Genomic DNA, 1584 nt, shown 5'->3' on the forward strand with positions numbered 1-1584 from the left:
ACTTTAGTTGATCAAAGATGTAATCAGCCACAGGTGCAATCAACTGACTGATGATTTTATACACCAGCTTTTTGGTTTATCAACTAGCCATGAAATATCCTTGCAGCAACAATTAGGCCAGTGCTTGCCTGACCAGACAAATGGGCATAATCAACTGGCCAAGTTCACACCAGAACCCAACCATCACATTAACTGATCAGATCTTTTTCAGCACTTCTGATTCTATATGTATGTGGTATAATTTTAAGATTGCAGCATTCGTGCAATTGTTTCACTCCCAGGGTAAAGCTACTTTTCCTCTCTTCCATCTCCGGGAATCTTGATCTATTCCATTTGTTTTTGCTTTGTCCCTATAGTTTGTTTTAATCTTCTTTCATTGCCTCTAGCTGCTTTTGCCTGGAGGGAAAATTCTGGGAGGAAGGTCACCCTGGAAAGGGCTCCCTAATTTAGTATTTACCAGCCCAAACAGGGACAGAGACCCACAAAGGGGGTGCAGACCAGTTCCAAAGAGCCTTGGAGAGTGGGTCGGGAAAGACACCAAAATCCTGTTTGACAGCTCCCCGAAGCTTTACTTTCCTGGCCTGCCTAGCAGATGGCCTTCTTCAGCAAACTTTTCAGCATAGCGCTAAAGAGACCCTGTATATTTGAAACTCTACAGCTTTCACCCCAGTAGGGGGCAGGGTTGAAACAATAGCCAGGAATTCCCTGTCCAGGGCAGGATAAAACTATGGCTCAGAGGTGGGATCCAGCAATCACAATTTGCCAATCAAAAGCTGTGATCAGTACTGGGCCGTGCCCTACCCCGTTCTTGGGGAAGACAGTTTCCACATCCCTTCCATCTTGAGGGTGGGGGACGGCACCAACAGTCACCACTGAGCACTTTACTCCCAGTTCTTTACCCCAGTGTCTCAGCCTCTTTGTTCCAGCCTCTTTCCTGGATACTGTACAATGCTTTCCTGGCCTCTGGAGCCCCAGAAGAGTTAGTTCAGACAGTTCCTGCCTGTCCACAGGCTGTTTTGGGAGGAGGATTGAGTACTCCAGCTCTCTACTCTGCTATCTTCCCCAGAAGTCTATAGCTAATCTATTTTTATTTTTAATTTTATTTAATGAAGTCTGCAAAACAAACTTTTTATTTGAGCTCATAAGTCAATGTGTCCCAACTTCCATCTTCAACAATTGTGGATACATACTCTTCTACAGTCCTATTAATTAAACATAAAAATGTTTTTTGGGGGAATTTTTTTAAATTTAAATTTTCTGAGAGGTTTCTATTTTTTCTCCCCAAGCTGACTTGGAAACTTTTTATGACTCTTGAATTTTTTAAATAAATACATTTTTCTTTGTGCAATATAGAATGTTCTGATACCCCTTTAAAACCTACATGATGGGTAACAAAACTAACATTTTCATGGAAGCTGCATTTCTTGCATAATTACTTTATTATGTCTGGGAGCAGTCTTGGATTTTTCTGGATGTTATCTATATCTCTTTGCCAGTGGTTAGTGTTATAATAAGAATCAAGTCTCTTTTTTCCACTAAATTTTCAGTTCTTGAATGTACTACAGAATAAGCATGGTGCACAGC

This window comes from Tamandua tetradactyla, chromosome 25 (assembly GCF_023851605.1).
Source record: "Tamandua tetradactyla isolate mTamTet1 chromosome 25, mTamTet1.pri, whole genome shotgun sequence".
In the NCBI taxonomy this organism is placed as follows: Eukaryota; Metazoa; Chordata; class Mammalia; order Pilosa; family Myrmecophagidae; genus Tamandua; species Tamandua tetradactyla.